The sequence below is a fragment of the Balaenoptera borealis genome (genome assembly GCF_965194805.1).
Source record: "Balaenoptera borealis genome assembly, chromosome: X".
NCBI lineage: Eukaryota > Metazoa > Chordata > Mammalia > Artiodactyla > Balaenopteridae > Balaenoptera > Balaenoptera borealis.
Window position 1 is genome coordinate 97,111,137 of NC_138881.1, and position 21,985 is coordinate 97,133,121.

The 21,985-nt window shown below is 34.9% G+C and overlaps 1 long non-coding RNA gene across 1 annotated transcript; it reads left to right on the plus strand.

The window, feature by feature from the left end:
* Positions 1 to 14,001: 14,001 nt before the first annotated feature.
* LOC309620842 lies at positions 14,002 to 15,831 on the plus strand. Its single transcript, XR_014239690.1, has 2 exons — positions 14,002 to 14,888; positions 14,952 to 15,831. It is a non-coding gene; the product is annotated as an uncharacterized lncRNA (long non-coding RNA).
* The last annotated feature ends 6,154 nt before the right edge of the window (positions 15,832 to 21,985 follow it).

Genomic DNA, 21,985 nt, shown 5'->3' on the forward strand with positions numbered 1-21,985 from the left:
AGTGGGGTTTATCCCAGGAATGCAAGGATTCTTTAATATACACAAATCAATCAAAGTGATACACCATATTAACAAATTGAAGGATAAAAACCATATGATAATCTCAATAGATGCAGAAAAAGCTTTTGACCAAATTCAAGACCGATTTATGATAAAAACTCTCCAGAAAGTAGGCATAGAGGGAATTTACCTCACATAATAAAGGCCATATATGACAAACCCACAGCCAACATTGTTCTCAATGGTGAAAAACTGAAACCATTGCCTTTAAGATCAGGAACAAAACAAGGCTGCCCACTCTTACCACTATTATTCAACATAGTTTTGGAGGTTTTAGTCACAGCACTCAGAGAAGAAAAAGAAATAAAAGGAATCTAAATTGGAAAAGAGGAAGTAAAACTGTCACTGTTTGCAGATGACATGATACTATACATAGAGAATCGTAAAGACACTACCAGAAAACTACTAGAGCTAATCAATGAATTTGGTAAAGTAGCAGGATACAAAATGAATGCACAGAAATCTCTTGCATTCCTAAACACTAATGATAAAAAATCTGAAAGAGAAATTAAGGAAAAACTCCCATTTACCATTGCAACAAAAAGAATAAAATACCTAGGAATAAACCTACCCAAGGAGACAAAAGACCTTTATGCAGAAAGCTATAAGATACTGATGAAAGAAATTAAAGATGATACAAACAGATGGAGAGATATACCATGTTCTTGGATTGGAAGAATCAACATTGTGAAAATGACTATACTACCCAAAGGATTCTACAGATTCAATGCAATCGCTATCAAAATACCAATGGCATTTTTCACAAAACTAGAACAATAAATTCTACAATTTGAATGGAAACACAAAAGACCCCGAATAGCTAAAACAATCTTGAGAAAGAAAAACGGAGCTGGAGGAATCAGGCTCCCGGACTTCAGACTATACTACAAAACTACAGTCATCAAGACAGTATGGTATGGGCACAAAAACAGAAATATAGATCAATGGAACAGGATAAAAAGCCCAGAGATAAACCCACACACATACGGTCACCTTATCTTTGATAAAGGAGGCAAGCATATACAGTGGAGAAAAGACAGCCTCTTCAATAAGTGGTGCTGGGAAAACTGGACAGCTACATGTAAAAGAATGAAATTAGAACACTCCCTAACACCATACACAAAAATAAATTCAAAATGGATTAAAGACCTAAATGTAAGGCCAGACACCATCAAACTCTTAGAGGAAAACATAGGCAGAACACTCTATGATATAAATCACAGCAAGATCCTTTTTGACCCCCTCCTAGAGTAATGAGAATAAAAACAGAAATAAACAAATGGGACCTAATGAAACTTAAAAGCTTTTACACATTAAAGGAAACCATAAACAAAACGAAAACACAACCCTCAGAACGGGTGAAAGTATTCGCAAATGAAGCAACTGACAAAGAATTAATCTCCAAAATATACAAAGAGCTCATGCAGCTCAATATCAAAAAATCAACCCAGTCCAAAATTGGGCAGAAGACCTAATAGACATTTCTCCAAAGAAGATATACAGATTGCCAACAAACACATGAAAGGATGCTCAACATCACTAATCATTAGAGAAATGCAAATCAAAAGTACAGTGAGGTATCGCCTCACACCATTCAGAATGGCCACTCTCAAAAAATCTACAAACAATAAATGCTGGAGAGGGTGTGGAGAAAAGGGAACCCTCTTGCACTGTTGGTGGGAATGTAAATTGATACAGCCACTATGGAGAACACTATGGAGGTTCTTTAGAAAACTAAAAATAGAACTAACATATGACCCAGCAATCCCACTACTGGGCATATACCCTGAGAAAACCATAATTCAAAAAGAGACATGTACCATAATGTTCATTGCAGCACTATTTACAATAGCCAGGACACTGAAGCAATCTAAGTGTCCAATGACAGATGAATGGATAAAGAAGCTGTGGCACATATATACAATGGAATATTACTCAGCCGTAAAAAGAAACGAAACTGAGCTATTTGTAATGAGGTGGATGGACCTAGAGTCTGTCATACAGAGTGAAGTAAGTCAGAAAGAGTAAAAGGAATACCATACGCTAACACATATATATGGAATCTAAAAAAAAAAAAAACAAATGTTTCTGATGAACCGAGGGGCAGGACAGGAATAAAGACGCAGACATAGAGAATGGACTTGAGGACACAGGGAGGGGGAAGGGTAAGCTGGGACGAAGTGAGAGAGTGGCATGGACATATATACACTACCAAATGTAAAATAGATAGCTAGTGGGAAGCAGCCACATAGCACAGGGAGACCAGCTCGGTGCTTTGTGACCACCTAGAGGGGTGGGATAGGGAGGGTGGGAGGGAGGGAGACGCAAGAGGGAGAGGATGTGGGGATATATGTATACATATAGCTGATTCACTTTGTTATACAGTAGAAACTAACACAACATTGTAAAGCGATTATATTCCAATAAAGATGTTAAAAAAAAAGAACTTTTCCTCAACTTTTTGGTTCCAGTCAGTCTGGGATCTACATGCTTGTGGTCATCATGTAGACACCATGCTCCACCTAGGTGGGGGTCTTATTTCCTACAGAACAACTCAAATATATGCATTAGATTGTTGTGTATATCCCTTCAGTAGGAACTAGGGGTCCTGTAATTCTCTTTTGTCACTGAACTATTGTTTAAACTACCATTACTTTTCTTGCTTGACTGCTTTTCCTTTGTTTCTGCATTACTCACTTCTCTAATTAGTAACACCTGAGTGTGCTCTTTGGCACTTGAGAAAGGCCTAGAAGACTAATGTCTTTTTTTAAAGCAAGAAGTGGGGAACACAGAAGGGCTTTTGTACCCAGGAAGGCCCTACAGATTCCTGCTCAGTTTCAATCCCCCCTTTTGATACTCCCCAGTTCTGAGGGGAATAGGGGTGAGACAATAAAAGGAATAAAGTTTTGGATAGAGAGGTAAATCATAAACTCTTCAGGGAAACTCAGTATTAGAAGGACTTGGTTTCATAATCACTAAATCAGTTAGCTTTTACTGTCTAGCAAGCAACCTCAAGATCCCATTTGCAAACAACAAGCACTTATTGTTGGTGTATCTGAGATTGCGCTAGGCCATTCTGCTTATCTTGTCTGGGTTTGCTCACATGTCTGTGCGTTAGCTGGCTGGTCTGCTGTCTCAGCTTGGGTAGATAGGGTGACTCAGCTCTGCTCCACATGTCTCTTTTCCTCTAATTTATGGGTTGGTGGGCTAAATTCAGCCTACCACCTGTTTTTATAACTAAAGTTTTATTGGATCACAGACCTGCCCATTTGTTTACATACTGTGTATGGCTGCTTTTGCACAACAAAAGCAGTGTGAAGTAGTTGCAACAGAACTATATGGCCTGCAAAACCTAAAATATTTATTATCTGTTACTTTACAGAAAAAGTTTGCCTACCCTTGTTCTAAAAGGCCAGCCCTGGCAGTTCTCCTGGTGATGACAATGATAGAAAAGCATGGGCACCAACTCATGTGCCTATTTTGAGCCTCTGTGTCACATGTGCTAATATTCAATTAGCCAAAGCAAGTCACATGCTTGAGTCCAGGGGCAAGGGGCAAAGAGTAAAGAGTGGTAAAGAGTGTGGAAGCAGGAAGGATAAAATGACTGAGGCCAATAATGCAATCTACAATTCATTTTCATAATCTTTCTTTTTGAAGAATAGTCACATGTGTGTACTTGTTTAGAACTTGCTACTTTCTCTTCCAGCAACTCTTTTAATACATAAAGGACCAATGATCTACCCCAGGGGTCAGCAAACTTTTTCCATAAGGGGCTAGATATTAAATATTTTTGGCTTTGTTGGACACGATCTCCTTCACAACTACTCAAATCTGTTGTTGTCACATAAAGTGGCCATAGACAATATGTAAACAAATGAGTTTGGCTGTGTTCCAATGAAACTTTATTCACAAAACAGGCCATAGTTTGCCTGTTCCTAATCTACCACATATAGAAAATAAGAAAACTAAGACACAAAGTATTTAGATGACTTTTTCAGGATCACACAACTAAGTAATGATTAAACAAGATGAGAGCTATAGTCATACAGTGGCCAACCCAGAAGATATGTTTTGTTTGGTTCCACATAAAGTTACAAGATTTGACTTGTCTGTCAACATGTAAAAATTGGGAGAATTTATATAAAAATCTGGATGTCCGGGTTTTCTTAAAAATTGGATCCCGTGGAAATACTGGACTCAAATTCCTACAATGCAACAATTGGTAGGAGTCAAGTAACTGCCATCTCATTAGATATACTGTCAGTTCCACCATTTTTTGAGACACTGCATTTGGCCCAGCTCACTCATTTACATTATTTTACTGACCCCTGTGGGCATATAAGTTTACTACCATGGACTTAGAACACAGTCCTTTTAATTTCCCAGTCCTGGGTTTCTTCCACTTGACTACTTCATCTGGTCAAGTCACTCCGATATGGTTAAGTGTTAGGTTTTAAGATTTGTAAGAACTGCTTTCTCTTTGAAGAAGTGTTTCCCTCCTCTATGGATTTCTGGAGATGATGAGACTTTCCAACTTAATTAGTTTAGAATCCATAAAAATGTGTTTCAGAGAAGTAATTTATGATCAAATCTCTTCTTTATTACAATTGAAGGTATAATTTGCAACACCTACTGAGGTGATTTTAAACTTTGGACTGTCTTTAATAAATATTTCTTAGCACCTGAGCTAGAAATATTGGAAAAGAAAGTGAACAAAAAAAGTGATTTAAGGGAAAATGCTCCTTGAACACACTCTTTATTAAAATTTTATGGTCATGAAATGAATTGAGAATTATTTGGCGCCACAAAAGTTGATAGATTCACATTCAGAGATTCTTCATCTTCATTTGAAAATAGGTGAAAGTAATGACATTCTTAGAAAATTCCACCTCATGTATTGAAGTTTGTATAAGACACATCTTTTTGGTAATTAGCTTCCTTTGCTCAAGGGTTCAAATCAACCACCTGATTATGATTAAAGATACTTCATCTTACAAATTTACATCATATAACAAATATCACCAACTAACACCCCCAAACACTTGTAGCTAATCACGTCTCATAGACTAAAGGTCATGCCTATGGAAAAGAGGAAGAGAAAAAGAAAACTAACATTAACTTTTACTACAATGCCATTCAATGTGCTAGGTGCTTTATAGACATTTATCCTCATTTAATCTACAAAGCAATCCAGTGGAATGGGTGCCTTTATTATTCCCAGTTTATAGTAGGGGAAACTGAGGCTCAGAGTACATAAGTAACCTGCCTAAAATCATCTAGTTAAGTGACAAAAGCTGGATTTTTTTAGGCAGGTCTGTCAGACTCCTGTGTAGTAAGCTACATGGGGGTAGCATGGAAGATAACAGTACTGGATCTATCTAGGAGGTAGGAAAACTGGACAGTGTAGTAATAGCTTTCTATTTAGTGAGCTAGCTTGACTAGATCAGAGCAAGGCCCAGTCAAGGCTAAATGCAAGGATCATAGATAAAATAAGCAAAGCTACTATAAGGCTTACAGATTATCAAAAGGCATCTCTTCATGACTATACACAGAATGAAGCTAATGCTGTTGTGCTTATTCTGGCAGTCAAATGAAAAATTCCTGCTTTGGAAGGTTTGTTCACAGAAGTGTTCCGAATTTGCAGAATTATAATAAAAGGCTTTCAAACATTTCATCAATCCATTTTGAGCTACTGTGGCATTCTTTCTGTCAAGGATTTTGAGTGAGTTTATTTGCCTGTGATTATTAAGGCTCTCGTAGAAGCATAAAAAGTAAGCTCTCTTGAAAGAGAATTTAACTCATTAAGTTCTGTTCTGCCTAACCTGCACATTTGCATTGTTTGGTCCTCCCCTCAGAGAAAATTGATGCATACTCCCCTCGTCCTGCAAAACTACTGGCAATTTTGCCAAGAGAAAATTTCTAAGAATGCCTCTTGGCATGGAAGAAAGTGAAGTGTTACATGAAAATAAGTAGAAATAGTTTTCAAAAGAGCTATTTAAGCAGTTGAGTGCAATTTGCAACAGGATTTTGTACACACTGTTGCAAGACTAACTGAGCATGAAGTTGCATGTGCAAAGCATCAGATGTTCAAAAAAGATTTTGTGTCCAGACTGACATTCTGATCACCACCCCTTTTATCTTTGACATAAATGACCCAAACAGTAGACCAATGGCTTTAAGTATGCTTCCTGTTGTGGCAAACTATTCAACATTTATAAGAATTGCTTTGTGAAAAAACTGGAAGGTCACATGATAGGCTAGCCATAACCAAATGATCATGGTCAAATTCTTTATTTTTGTCTTCCTGTTTCTATCTCCATTAGATAGTGGTTATTTTTAATATTTTTGTAACTTTTTTCTATTTTTTTCCTGGTCCTCTCCTGGATGCTTTTATTACATTAGCAATATTAGAATAGTCAAGATTATGCAAGGCAATAAAAGCTTAAGTAAAATAAAGATTTTTATATATGAGCTCTCACACTGCCTAGTTGAGACCATTCTAGATAACTGATACAACCAGTTTTTGGAAAACTGGTTCATGCAACTTGAAATAGGAAGAAAACTCAATTCTTAGTATACCAAAATTAGGATGCTTCGACATTTTTACCTACAGGACATAATTAATAATGTAGAACTTCAGAAATGAAGTTATAAGAAGTATCCATCTATAAAACAAACCACTCTAGCTATTTTGAACAGAAAGATTTTTATTACAGGGAATTTTGTGCTTATGAAATCATTAGAAGGTATAAGTGAGCAAGATTTAGACTGGGAACCAAGAACAACTCCCAGAACAACACAGAATTGTCCCTCCGCAGGAGCTGATATCTACACCACAATCAGCAATCAGGAAAACTAAGACACCATTGTAAAAAGTGTTGCGAAAAAGTACCATGTCACCCGAGTTATGACCTGGAAATCAGAGAGCTACTAACAGAACTGCTGGAGACAGAACCACACAGGGCTCCCCAGATCTATACCAGCAAAATAGATGTTTTATATATGTGTCTCTCCTAACATTTAATGCAGTTATGAATGCAAGTGTTGGGTGAATGCCTCTGGTGGAAACCTGAAAGCTTAGCTACCAAAGGATTTTGGAAATGTAATTTTTAGCTTGCTAGCATCTGCCATTCAGAAGGATAGCCTAAGAGTTGAAATAGATATTGAATAAATCAGTGTACCACATCTGCTGTACCAAAGGGCCTGGAGGAAACCTTATCACAAGTACTAGTTTTAAAAAATAGATTATTTTTAAGAAGGGAGTCAATACCTATAAATCATTTTGGTATAAAAATGATATAATTAAAGTGTATTTCTGGTATATTTATACCCACCCTAAACTGATGTATTTGAGAACTTGATATTTCAAATAATATTGAGCACCTGTAACATTTAAGAAGTTGGGCAAGGGGAGTCAGACATGGTCCCTGTCCTTGAGAAATCCACATTCTAACTTGGAATAGAAGAGCTGGGGACAATTGACAATACAAAATAACATGTGTTAAATACTGATAAAGTGCTGACTGTACTAGAGAGGACTCAGGAAAGGTTTTAGGAAGGATGTGGCAGTTAAACTTGGCCTTACAGAATGAGTGAGGGCAAGCAAAAGCAAATACTTGTAATTTTACAGCAATTTTCAGTTTAAAAAATATGTTTACATATATTTTTTCATTTTACTTTCCCAGCAATTTATAACTAGAGAAATGTTTTCCATATTCCACAGTTTTTTTTAAAAAAATTGAGGTTGAGACCACGTAGCTAGGAAGCAGCAGAGATAGAAAATGAACTCATGTATGTTTCACTCCAATTCTGCTGATCAACCATATCACATTGGCACTCTCAGAGGGATTTAGAAACATAGGAATTCCTATATAGAGAAAGCAGAATGAACAAAATAACACTGGAATAAAAGTTGTTATACCTTAGAAACTGCAAGCAATTGCATTTGGCTGGATTGCAAAGAATATAAAGAAAGTAGAGAGACTAGAGAGAAAAGATGGATTAGGACCAGACAGTAGGTATGTTTGAATATCAGACTAAAGCAATAGACATCTAATTAAATTTTTAGAAGGAAATGATTACTGCAGTGATTTATTAAAAAAAATATCATGCACTAATTTATAGGGTTGAAATGCAGTGTGAAAAAGACTGGAGACTGAAATGGGGGAAATAAGGATCTCATAATTGCCTAGGTGAGAGTAATGAGAGTATAAATTAGTTTGGTAGGACTATGAATCAAGACTTCTATCTCCAGCAATATGATTAATTACATATTTTGACATACAGCCCCAACAATCTCAAAAATGCAGAAATGATGGATCAAACCTAATAAATACCTTTCCAAATCAGTACATAGCTGAGCTCATAGGAAAGCAAGGGAAATTCCCATGGATTAAAACTGAAGACAGCTGTAAAACAAAATGGTACACTGAAGCTAAGCTTACTAGAGCCCTAGAAATATTTGTCAATCTCCTTAAATAAGAGGCTTGTATTTCAATAATCTGCCACGTAGGCATAGGTGACATAGCCTTGGGCCAATACAAGGTAGAGAGTTGCAAAAGAACTTTCTCACCCTCGAAAAACTTGATATAACTAAATACTCAGTGAATGGGTAGAAAACAACTGGGAAAATACATATGGCTCTGAGTAGATAACAGCTTCCTGAGGGTAGTATCCTATCAATAGGCCTGACTATGTCTATATCTGGTCTTCTGGTTTTAAGGTGTAATAGCTATGTGATCCAAGAAAATATAAACTGAGAAATTAACTTAATCCTTGGTTGGCATCTTTCAGAACCTAGTACACATTAACGGAGAAATGGACCCTCAAACCAGGCTTTCCAGGATTTCCACGGGTAAAGTTACATTAAGCATAAATTCACAATCCAAAATCACATATATTATGACCAGGCAGGACACCTCATAGATAGTAGTAACAGTAGTGGCATTATGATTTTTCACTCTGCCTAAACTGAGGAATGAGCTTCAGACTATCAAGGAAATATTGAAGTGCTTGTGAGCATTAAATATATTTAACTACATCACTAAGAATAAATGATGGGAATAAGGATGAATGAATATATGTAAATGATATGGGTTCTAATGATGATATACTGCAACTATCAAAAATCATGGTGAGAAGAAGGAAAAATCAATGGTAAGTAGAATAAGCTGGTTGATTGTCTTATATATATTTTTATTGGGAATATAGGGATATAGCTTTAATTTAGATGATTGGGGAAAGGAAAATGAAAAAAAAAGATTTGTAGCTATTTTCAGTAATGCTTATAGTAACAAACTAACAGAAAGTACCTTAAAAAACAAGATTAAGGATAGTAAGAATATAATGGCAATTATCAGAACAAAAAATAAAATCTTCCTAAAGAGCAACATTAGTATGAGAAAGATCTCATAGAAAAAAACTTTAGCTACAGAGTTTGATAGAGAACAGAACTGACACTAAATATATTACACATAATATAGTCATGACTCACAGATTAAAAGAAAAATACTTTAGATTAACTGAAGAAGCAGAATACAAACCTATACTTTATACAAAGACACATCTAACATACAGAGATTCAAAAGGTTAAAAATAAAAGGACACTTATTTTCATACCAAACAAGCAAATAAAAAGAGAGCAAGAGTCAAGCTCTTAATATCTAACAAGGTAGAATTCAGATTAAAAAGCATTAACACAGACAAAGAAAGATTTTATAATGCTCAGTCTATAATTCATAATGATGTAATCAATATTGTATAGGTAAATATTATCTCTGGTACCCTGGATTATAAAGAATATATCTTTTTTTAAGTGTACATTAAAAATTTATGAAAACTGAATATTTGGTTGTTTTGAAAAATCTCAACTCCAAAAAAGGGAAATATTACAGACATAATTCTCTAACTCCAGTGTGATAAAATTAGAAATTGAACACATTTTTTACAAGATATTTCCACCTAAAATTTTTTTAAAAAGCATGCTAGTGAGCAACCCTTAGGTCAAAGTAGAAATATAAAACAAAAATTGGAGAATTTCTTATATATAACAATGGAATACAGCAAAAGCAGTTGTCAAAGGAAAATTATGCAATTAAATACCTCCATCAACAAAATTGAAAAATCAAAATAAATGAACCACTCAGTTAAAAGAAATCCATAATTAAAAATAAAGAAAAACAATTAAGGAAATAATGAAATCAGATATTAATGAGCTAGAAAACAGAAAACTATAGCAATCATAAATAAACAATAAAGCTGGTTCACTGCAAAAAAAAATTTTAATACTGCATTATTAAATAACCTAATGGAAAGGGGAAAGGTACCACAAATGCACATAATCAGAAATGAAAAGTGGAAAACAACCATCAATTGTTTTAAATGAGACTATTTTGCACAAATAAATGCAATTCAATTTTAAAATCTAAAAACATAAATAATTCCCTAGGAATTATAGTTTACAAAATTTGACTGCAGTCAAACTAAAAATACTAAAGAGACTATTTCCCATAGAAAAAAAGAGACAGTCATAAAGTATTCACTTGCAAAAAAAGCACTAGACCTATATAGCTTCCCAAGGGAATTCTACAATACCTTTAAAGATCTGTTAACTCCAGTGTTTCTAAAACAATTACAAACCATACAAAAGAAAATCTCCATATTATTTTTGTATGGCAAGCATAACATTGACATCCAAATGAAATCTACAGTCTGGTATCACTTATAAATATTTAATGCAAAAAGTGTACATAAAACATTAGCAAACAGAATCCAGCAGCACATTAAGAATAACATATTATTTGGGATTATATAACTAATTGGGTTTTATTTGAGAATGCAATGGTGATTCAACAGAAAGAACAAATGAATACAACTATCATATTAATAAAACTAAAAAGAAAAAAAATCATCTTTATTAGATGCCTAAAAGGCATCCCATGAAATTCAGCAACCATTAATTTTTTAAAAAGCATTAAATCAAATAGGAATCTATGGATATTTTCATACAATCATCAGCCCTGAAACCAGCATATTTCTCAATTAGTAAATTTCACAGATTTCCCTACTGAAGTATGCTCACTGTCTCTACTACTACTTACATTGCATTATATGTATTAGTACACTTGGATAAGAGAAAGCAATTGAAAATATAAATCTAGAAGAGATAAAAACAATGTGTTTGCAGGTATAACTATATAACTGAAAAACCAAAAGAATCAATGGAAAATTATAAATAATAAAAGAATTTAGTAAAGTAGCAGTAGCAATATATAAAATTAAGATATAGAACACAATAAACTTCACATATAAACCGAGAGTAAAAGATCTATTTACTAAAAACTATAAGACATTGATGAAAGAAGTTGATGAAGACACAAATAAATGGAAAGACGTCCTGTATTCATAGATCAGAAGAGTTAATTGTTAAATGTCCATACTACCCAAAGCCATCTATAGATTAAATGCAATCCCTATCAACATTCCAATAGCCTTTTTCATGGATAGAAAAAAAACTTGAAATTTGTATTGAACTAAAGAAGACTCAAAAAAACCACAGCAATCTTGAGAAAGAACAAAGCTGGAGGACTCCCACTTCTGGATTTCAAACTATAGTACAAATCTACAGTAATTAAAACAGTATGTAGGGACTTCCCTGGTGGCGCAGTGGTTGAGAATCCGCCTGCCAATGCAGGGGACACGGGTTCGAGCCCTGGTCCGGGAGGATCCCACGTGCCACGGAGCAACAATCCCGTGTGCCACAACTACTGAGCCTGCGCTCTAGAGCCCGCGAGCCACAACTACTGAGCCCACGTGCCACAACTACTGAAGCCCGCATGCCTAGAGCCTGTGCTCCACAACAAGAGAAGCCACTTCAATGAGAAGCCAGCGCACTGCAACAAAGAGTAGCCCCCACTCTCCACAACTAGAGAAAGCCCGCACACAGCAACAAAGACCCAATGCAGCCAATAAATAAATTAATTAATTAAAAAAAAAACAGTATGTACTAGCATAAAAATAGACACAAGGACCATTAGAACAGAATTGAGGGCCCAGAAATAAACCCTCACACACATGGTCAATTAATATTTGACGTGAGCCAAGAATACTTAATGGTGAAAGATAGTCTCTTCAATAAATGGTGTTGGGAAAACTGGATATTAACATGCAAAAGAATGAAACTGGACCTTTATCTTACACCACTCACAAAAATTAACTCAAAATGGATTAGGGACATACACTTAAGACATGAAACCATGAAACTCCTAGAAGAAAACAAGGATAAAGCTCCTTGACATCAGTCTTGGCAATGATTTTTTTTTTATATGACACCAAAAGTATAAGCAACAAGATCAAAAATATCAGTAAGTGAAAGCTTCTGCACAGCAAAAGAAACAAACAAAATGAAAAGGTGGAAAATATTGCAAACCATATACCTGACAAGGGATTCATATCCAAAATTTATAAGGAACTCATAACTCAATAGCCAAAAATAAGTAATTCAATTAAAAAACTTAATTGGCAGCGAATTTGAATAGACATTTCTCCAAAGGAGACAAATAAATGGCCAACAAGTACATGAAAAGGTGCTTAACATCACTAATCAGGGAAGTGTAAATCAAAACCATGATGAACTATCACTTCACACCTGTTAGAATGACTTCTGTGAAAAAGACAACAAATAACAAGTGTTGGCAAGGATGTGGAGAAAAGGGAAACTTTGTGCACTGTCAGTGAGAATGTAAACTGGTACAGCCACTATGATATACAGTATGGAGTTTCCCCAAAAAATTAAAAATCGAGCTACCATATGATCTAGTGTTGGGCTGTACCTCGCAGGCCTGCAAACCTTGTAATTGCCCAGCCTCAAGATTAAAGAAAGAGCCTGGAGCAGGGCTGCTACTTTTAAACTGGAAAGAGACTCTGAGGCTTACAGGATATCATCAACATAATGGAAGGGAAAGACGTCTCTCATGGTAGTCAGCTGCCACAGGGCCCCACATGCTAGTGGATGGCCACCTCAGGATTACCCCAGTAACTTTTCATTTCCCGTCCTTATTTCCGAACATCTCGGTGCTCATGGGAGTTTCCTCGGCCTCTTGGCTGACTCACCAATTGTTAGGCTGCACCCAGCAGGCCTGCAAACCCTGTAATTGCCCAGCCTCAAGATTAAAGAAAGAGCCTGGAGCAGGGCTGCTACTTTTAAACTGGAAAGAGACTCTGAGGCTTACAGGATATCATCAACATAATGGAAGGGAAAGACGTCTCTCATGGTAGTCAGCTGCCACAGGGCCCCACATGCTAGTGGATGGCCACCTCAGGATTACCCCAGTAACTTTTCATTTCCCGTCCTTATTTCCGAACATCTCGGTGCTCATGGGAGTTTCCTCGGCCTCTTGGCTGACTCACCAATTGTTAGGCTGCACCCAGCAGGCCTGCAAGCCTTGTAATTGCCCAGCCTCAAGACCGAAGAAATAGCCCAGAGGCAGTGACAGAGACATCAACAGTTTATCGGACAGGGGATCTTACATGTTTGAAGCAAAAGGTCCTGGAGCAACACCCCATGATGTAAGGCAGACGGCAGACGGCAGACGGCAGACGGCAGACGGCAGACGGCAGACGGCAGACGGCAGACGGCAGACGGCAGACGGCAGACGGCAGACGGCAGACGGCAGACGGCAGCCATCTTTACTACTGGGGAGCAGGGAGAAGGAGGCTACAATTTATAGGGGGAATTTACGTCAGATTGGCTCATCAGTTACCAGGGAAACCAGCAGCTGGGACCCATCCCGCACAGCCTCTCAGGTTAACAACCATCAGGAGGGCAGGTATTTCCCTTTAATAAACTAGCAGGTGGAGTCATTCTGGCCTAAGGATTAGAATAATCACTAGTTGAGGCAGGGGGCAAGCACGTTCATGTGAGTAGGGTGTGGGTGAAGCAGGGGATGAACAGCCATTTTGAGTGGCCGGACCGTACATCCAGCAATCCCACTTCTGGGTATATATTGAAGGAAAAGAAATCTCTATGTCAAAGAGCTATCAGAACCCTCACGTTCATAGCAGCACTATTTACAATAGCCAAGACATGGAAACAACCTAAATGTCCATGGACAGATTAATGGATAAAGAAGTTGTGGGGTGTGTGTGTGTGTGTGTGTGTGTGTTATTCAGCCATAAAAAAGAAGGAAATCCTGCCATTCAGGACAGCATGGATGGACTTTGAAGGCATTATGTTAAGTGAAATAAGTTGGACAGAGACAGACACATATTTTATGATTTCACTTATATATGGAATCATAAAAAAAAAAAAAACTCGTAGAAAGAGATAAGATTTGTGGTTAACAGAGGGAGGGGGTGGGTGTATGGGAATATGGATGAAGGTGGTCAAAAGGTACAAACTTCCAGGTATAAGATAAATAAGTCCTGGGAAAGTAATGTACAATATGATGACTATACTTAACACCACTATATGGTATATTTGAAAGTTGCTAAGAGAGTATATCCTAAAAGTTATTGTCACAAGGAAAAAAATTGTAACTATATGAAGTGATGGATATTAACTAAACTTATTGTGGTAATCATTTCACAGTATATGTAGGTCAAGCCATTATGCTGTACACCTTATTTTTTTCGTATTGAAGTATTGGGATTTTCTTTTTTTTTAAACTTTTCATTTTATATTGGAGTATAGTTGATTAACAATGTGTTAGTTTCAGGTGTACAGCAAAGTGATTCAGTTATACATATACATGTATCAGTTCCTTTTCAAATTCTTTTCCCACTTAGGTTGTTACATAATATTGAGCAGAGTTCCCTGTGCTATACAGTAGGTCCTTGTTGGTTATCCATTTTAAATATAGCTATACAGTAGGTCCTTGTTAGTTATACAGTAGGTCCTTGTTGGTTATCCATTTAAAATATAGCAGTGTACATCTTATATTTATACAGTGCTCTATCTCAATTATATCTCAATAAAACTGGGAGAAAAAAACCTAAAGAAACCTAAATGTCCTTCAATAGGAGAAGAGATAAATTGTGACTGTATTCATGCAATGGAATACTATGTGCAATATAAATGAATATTACTCAACTAAAGTCATCAATACAGATGAATATCAAATAAAAAGTAAATTGCATAATGATGTATATAATATAATTCCATTTAAATAAAATTTTAAAACATTTAGGTCAATATTATAATATTTTGAAGTACATATATATATGGTAAAAATATAAAAATGAATATTAAAGATAAATACAAAATTCAGGATAAGTGGTTTCCTGGAAGAAGGAGGAACAATAACTGAGGGGAAAAGGAAATGTGACCAGAGAACATGAGTTTTGTAATGTATTAGGTATTAAAGCACTTAGTTGGAACTCAGACACTCACTACATTATTCTTTGTATCTTTTTGTATGTAGGAAATATTACAGAATATACTGGTTTAAGGAAGTGTAAATTGTGAGACATAACAAAAAGGGATAGGATTCAGGGTAAGCTGTTGAATTTAGACAGGTCATTGGTGATCTTTCAGGGTGAAATTTCCACAGAACGATAAGGCCAGAGGCCAGATGCCAGATTGTGAAGAGTGAAGGAATGACTTTAAGGTAAGAAAGTAAAGGCATTGAATACATTTTAGTTTTTCTAGAAGTTTTCTCTAGAGTTAGCAAAAGCAAGGCAGGGATTTTTAAAACAGGATTGTATGTCTTAGGCTGAGGAGAAAAAAATTTTAACTTTTGCATACAAAAGTTCAAATCCTAGCAGTGATATTTGCTGAGACCAGATGGTGAATCAATTCCATATGGAGGCAGATTTGCCTTGCCAAGGAGCAGAGATTCTTCTCTGAAACTCTACTAATAGTAAAGAGGAGGGAAGGTAAATATCCAGAGATTGTGGTTGTCAAACATATCATATAAAAAATCTCTGGGGAATGAAGGGATCAATCTTCCAAGCAGTAAATTAGTAACATTGATCATACCATTGAAAATATGACTATTGTACACATACAAATATATACAAACAGGTTATATCATGGGTTTACTCGTTTCTCTAAATGATAAAGATACTCATGTAACACAAACAACCTATAACGGGAATGTAAATCTTTTCCCTCTAACACAGCATAAAAAGTATTTCTTTGTCAGATAACTTGATTTGGACAAATATATACATTAGTGTTTAAGTAAATCGTGATACTTTTTATCACTGTGCAACATCGTTGAATTAGCTACCTGCATTCTATTAAGTTTAGGGTGTCTGGAAGCCTCTGTAGTCTTTTTGAGATTCTTGCCACTAGATGGTGATTCTGAGGCGCAAGGATTTTAATAAGATCTCTGATAACCACTTTGCATCAATGGATTTTTCGTGAGATTGTAGATTGTTTATCTGTATTACAATAAATATTACTATGACTTAAGTAACTAATTATTAAGTGACAAAGTCTAGGACATGACTGAAAATAAAAAGGAGCAAAGAGTTAAAAAGAATAATCTGTTCAGTATTGATGTACTTTCTACCTCACTAAACACGCTTTCAGAGTTACTGTTTCTGAAAAAGTTGTGTTTACTTGAAACTTAAAATGATGACTCATTTTGAAGTCACACTGAAACTTTAATGGCTCTCAATTTGAGCAAATCCTCAAGTGTTGCAGCCTCTATCTACGGGCTGCCAGCCAATGTTAAGCCACGCAAGTTGGGTAGGGAATATGAGCTGATCAGGCACGTATCTAAACATTTCTTTTCTGAAGTTGGCTTCCTTTTTGATGTGTTTGGTCTCATTTAGTAAATAGTTGAAACTCCACTTCTAAAATTAACCTTACATTAACTTTCAGGAAAACATTATTTTTTGGCTTTCTGCTTTCTGAGAAAAAACTGTTTCATTGGCTGCTAGGAAATTGTTTCAACTGTTATAGATGTGGAGCAAGCCTCTTTTACCCTGTCTTATTGCTTCGCTTTCTTACCAGAAAGGGCATCGCCAGACAATATTTGACTGGGGACACTATTACCTCAGCCACTAAGTCACTGGTTGATATGTACTTCTGCATATAACTCATTTACAGAATAATAGCCAACATATTTTAAACAAATAGATACTAATACCCTTCCGTTTATCATCAAGAAGGTGTTTCTGTCTTCTGAAAAGTAAACAATATGAAATAATTACTGGTTATGCAAATCTCCCCAAGCAAAAGAGAAAATAATTCTTCTGGCTTTTCCCTATTACCCTGTCAAGCTATGTCCTTTCTCACTCAGCTAAACTTGACAGATAATGAGAAGAGTTAAAAGTAACTGAAATATCAAGACTGGTGACTGAAAAGATGGTGGGACCAATTATCTGAAATAGTGCAGCAGGTTTAGAAGAGAATTTGATGTGATGTTGATGGCAGGCAGATCCTGGAAAAGGTTGTTGAAAGAGGATAAAGAACTCTCCATAGGAAAATGTTGTCCCATAGAATAAGTTCTCATACAAGGTATTCAATATTAACAGAAAATACTGAATATCCAATACTCATATGAATATTCAATATTCACAGAGGACACACAAAAATTAAGTGACCTTTCTATTACTTTTTCAGTATCATAATTAATGCTTCTTACAGAGCTTTCTGCTCCCAAACCCCAGAGTAGGCAAGTAGTCCATTAAAAGTACCATTGAAATGCTTTCAAAATTTTATGATTTTGGTGGGGAAATGTTGAGCTTTTGAATTAAATCAAATTGTGACTGCATATAAAGTAAGTTACTTTACTTTTTAAAAATCTTGCCATTTATTTTCATTCTCCATAATAGTATGGTTCATTCATTTTTATTTCCTAAGATAACTAAGGACGGTATTATCTTTATACAATTTACATATACACTCAGTGAGTGTTTTCCACTTACTAAATGCAACACATAGAGTTTGGAGTATTTATTAAAATAATGTCACAAAGTTCCAGACTACTGTTCCCCAAAATAAAAAGTTAACTTCTATGATTCAAAATTTCTTTCTATGGAGTTATTCCTCTTGAAGCTTTATCAGAATACTGACTGTGAAAGAGAAAGCTGTACTGATGTTGAGTTCTATAATTAAGAATATAATTTCTATCTTTTAAAAGAAATGTAAATTTTCTCAAAAAAGTGCAAGTAGAGTGAGTTTTGCCCTCACTTAATTGGATTGAATTTTAAACGTAAGCCCAGTATAGATTACTAATTTTCCCAGAGTCACTATCTATAACTGTGGTAGCTGATACCAGATGATACATGGCACCAATATTACATTTACACTCTACTGAGTATAACTCCGAGAGGTGAGGCAAAGTCTGTGTGTCCATATGCTTTTAATTACAAATTTAGTGATGATGGTGTTGTGTATAATAATGATGGTAAAAATAACTCATTCATTAAGCACATTGTTAATGTACCAGGCACTGTGCAAACTGCTTTACATCTGGTATCTCATGTATTTGGCTGCTGTATCTTGCATCACAAAAGTAGCTCTGCCAGAATTTTGTCTGAATTTGTCAGAATTTTTGGTAGGACATACGATGTATTTTGCTTTCCCACATTATTCACTTCAACACTATTAATATAAGGTGGGTCTGTCTTACAGTCTATGTAAGTAGGCTTTTTCATAAAAAGAATTAACCACAAACCAGCCTTTTCACATCATCCAGACTTTATCCTTTTTAAAAAAGCTTTATAATGTAATTTACATACCATAAAATCCATTCATTTAAAATGTGCAATTCAATGTTGTTTTAGTTTATTTACAGTGTTATGCAACCATCACTACAACCTAATTTTAGAACATTTGCCACACCCCAAAAAGAAACTCCATCTGTACTCATCAGCAGTCACACCACATCTCCCTCAACAAGCTCTCAGCTCTAGGTAACCACTAACCTACTTTCTCTATATATAGATTTGCCTCTTCTGGACAGTTCATATCATAATATGTTATATTCTGTGATTGATTTCTTTCACTTAGTATGGTGTTTTCAAGGTCCATACATGTTGGAGCATGTATCAGTACTTCATTATTTTTCATTGCCAAATAATATTCCATTGTATAGATTATATCACATTTTTGTTTGATATAAGTCAACACTGTTCTTTTGTGTTTGGTTTTCCAAATTAGTCTGTGTGACTTTTTGAGCTTCAGATGAAAGAGAAATAATCTTTCAAAACACTTAAAATTGAAAAATGCAGGTCAAATTCAGGAGAGGTGATGTTAATATTTATGGTTCTTTTCAAGGTGTGACAAAAATACAATTGGAATATTATGTTAGATTAGAAATTTAAAACATTTAGTTAACGTACCCATCTTCTAATTTCTTTTTCTTTTTTATATGGCATGGGATATGTAAATATATATATGATATGTATGATTTACATATATATGATATATATATATATATGATTTAAAAAGAGAATACTGTAATCTCACTATATAAATATATGAATCCATCAGAATGTTTCACACGAACGTGACTCTTATTTTGATATTTGGAAATTAAGTTTTGATTTTCTAAATGCTATTAAACTTGGTCTTAAGGAAAGGTTTTCCTAGGTGATGGTATCACATGAGGCATCTTCTAATCTTTACTGAGTGAATAACATTTTAATTTCAAATGAAATTATATATAAATGATGTAAATATATAACAGGTGCAAAACTTGCAGCATAAATTGAAACATAAGTGCTGTTATTTTCTGCTTAGACTGTAAGGTCCAAAAAGAGATAATGAGAACATGCAGAGGTAAGTTTAAAAGAAAAATATCTTGTGTTTTTTTTAGTTGTTGTTGTAGTAATCAACAACTGTGTTCTTTATACCAAACTGTAGATCTGACTGGAAAATGGTATATTAAAAAAGTAAATAAGAATTTAAAATAATAATAATAATAAAGAAAAATGTCAAATAGAATTATTTGAAATTATGTCAATTTTAAGCCTAATGTTATACACAAAGAAATATATGGACAATTCATTATGAAAAAAAAAGAATAAATCAACGCTATAGTAGTGCTTAGGAAAAACACAACACATGAATGACCTGTTTTTCCTATGATGTTTATTTTCTTTTATTGTATGTTTAAAAAAAGGTTGTTGTACTCAATTTAAGAACTTCTATTAGGTCCTTAGGAAACTTATTCTTCCTATGAAAGAGGTTCAGTTTCCCCATTTGTATTAAATAGCTTATATCATTCATATCCTTTTGGCTATATATTGTTTTTTTAAGGACTGGATACCTAACACTTCTTAGAAAATAACATTAGATCTTACCCACATAAAGAGTTTGGTTTTTACCTTGTTTTATATCTCAGTATAGCACCAAAGTATATGTCTCAATATTTTTTCTTTGTACTAATCGCCAAAATTATGACCTAGTTATTTCCAATATATTTTTTATACTCTTAAAATTCTGCAAAGTACTTATCCTCATGGTTATACAGTTTTAAGTTAAACAGACATAATATTCTAGGACAGTGTTTCTCAAACTTGGCTGCACATTGTCAACATCTGGAAAGCTTTAAAAATTCAGGTGCCTCATCCACACTCTCAAGAGTTTTGTATAATCAATGTAGTGTGTGGTTTGGCATCCGTATCTTTCATAGCACCTCAGGGAATTCTAATGTACAACCAAGGCTCAAAACCACTGCTCTAAGAATTTACATAAAACAGAGGCAATTATCTACAGCAACTAACAAGATATGATATAAGATATGATATAACGATATTGTCCTACTAGCTCTTATATTTGGGGTATCCACTGAAAACAGGAATTGAAGTTGGGAGGGTGAATTTTATCCACATGGAATCAGTTGATTTGCTAGAATACCCAGAATTTCATCAAATAATACAGTAGAAGTGAAGGTTTTTGTTGTTACTGTTGTTGTTGTTTAATTAGCTAAAGTTAAAATACTTCCTAAAAGTCAGAAAATTCTGCCTCATCATTCAGCAGTATGAAGCTTTTTATAAGCACTTTCTTGGTTTGGATTTATAGGGCAAAATTTTAGAGGCTTATTACTTCCTATGTGCCATCTGGAGATGTGCCACCAGACGGCATGTGGGTGGCAGTGATCATATGGCTTAAATAGAAAATTTCATATAAATTTTAGGAACTAAATCAAAGAGATTATATCATGTTTTCCCAGAGACTCATATTTTCTCTATTGAACTAGAGCTATACTAAGTCAAGACTAAAAATAAATTAAACCCTAATAACTATATGTTAGAGAGTAGCACACAGTTTTAAGATTTACTTATTTATTTATTTTTAAAATGTTTTCTCAAAGTATTTAATATGTTTCCTCACATATAAAAGGCTTATAATAAAAAACAACAGTTCCTTACTCCCTAGAAGGAACCATTTTAATTGTTCTTCTGTTGGTTCCTTATGTTTCTTAATTTGTCCAAACGATGAAGATTTAGAGTATTTTTTTAAAAAAGCAAACATATATGTCGAAGTTAGTAACTTTAATGGCTGGCAACTGCTGCTTAAATGTAACACTGGCTCTATTTATAAACAAGAGAAGAAATCACCCTGATTTTATATTGACTTTTCCAGGAATAACTCTATTCCTGGACAACTGATTGCATCTCACTGAGGTCTTGAAAGCATTACAACATTTCTTCTGTTATTGACACAAGTCTTTTGACTACCATAGGCTTTCTTTATCTGCTAACTGGTGCTTGACTCTTACCTTATAAATTAGGTAACTATCTTCTGTTTATTTGGCTAATGTAGAAATTGACTTTTTGCTCCATATAACTTACCAAAATGTAGTGATGAGAGAGGTGTGGGCTCGCTGTGCATATGATGACCATTTTCTTCCCAGTTAGGAAAAATTTTACCCACCAAAGGGATTGGGTTTATCCTTTTCCAACAAGATATTGCTACTAGATGTTTACTATTTAATTATTATTTAATTCACATAGAAAAAGCAGT